This window comes from Podarcis muralis, chromosome 3 (genome assembly GCF_964188315.1).
Source record: "Podarcis muralis chromosome 3, rPodMur119.hap1.1, whole genome shotgun sequence".
Classification (NCBI taxonomy): domain Eukaryota; kingdom Metazoa; phylum Chordata; class Lepidosauria; order Squamata; family Lacertidae; genus Podarcis; species Podarcis muralis.
Genome location: NC_135657.1, coordinates 99,946,679 through 99,947,709, shown reverse-complemented (window position 1 = coordinate 99,947,709; position 1,031 = coordinate 99,946,679).

Genomic DNA, 1,031 nt, shown 5'->3' with positions numbered 1-1,031 from the left:
AGATGTATATATAAATGGATAACTACCTCTTATCAGCTCATAAATCCACCTGATCTTCTCCACGTTGCTCTAAAAGATCTGAGAGGGGCTTGTGGAGCACAGAGCCTTTTGCAACAGACTTCAAGATGCCTAAGAGTGTCTCCTCTTAATTGCCAAAGAAGAAAATGTTTCAAACTGTTGTCATGTCATTCAGCTCTAGAGTTCTGCAGTCTTTACAGGGCATCCAGGGGTCCAAATCAAACAAAATGAAAGGCCGGTCAGTTGCTTTCTACTTAATACTGCTCCATATGGATTCTACTGAATGAGCCTGGCGTAATTCATTAAAAAAAAGGCTAAAGGACTGAAGCGCAAAACTGCCACTTCTCTGCCTATGGCCACCCAGCAAGTTACATTCCCAGATAACGGAAGCCAGTCTTATACCTTCCAAAATAATGGACGTTTAGAAAGAAAGAAACCTGTTTTTAAGAACTCTGAAGAAATAAAATGGAACATTAAAAAAATAAACTACAGTCACTTTGAATAATTACTGTGAAAGCCTCACAGTGTAATTTGTTTGATAAACAAATGTACATGTGGAATAAATGCATCTTACCATTTTTAGATAACATGGTTATTTCCATAATTTAGGTTTCCAGAGAGCAACACAGACATGTTAAAATGTAATACTGGCTGCCATTTTGATAGTGTGGGAACCTGAAACTGTTCTTTGGGAACACAGGCTTTTGAAAATAACTTTCCAACTCTGTCCTTGGCTACAATCCCAACCATTTTAATAGCCTTGTCCTCCTCCTCAACTGTCTAAAAAGGCACATTGAAGGCAGCTCCAGAGAGCCTCATCTTCACATTATTGTATACCAAAGTTAATTCATTTTTCTAACCACAATTTTTTCTTTCACTGCCAGCTTTAAAACAGGCTTCTGTCCATTACCTCAGAGAAAAAGGGAAAAGTAAAATTCTTTTAAAAGTTGCCCACTTAAAAACAATTACATCTGCTTTATCCAGTTTGTTGGCCTGTTCCATTTTGCCTGAAG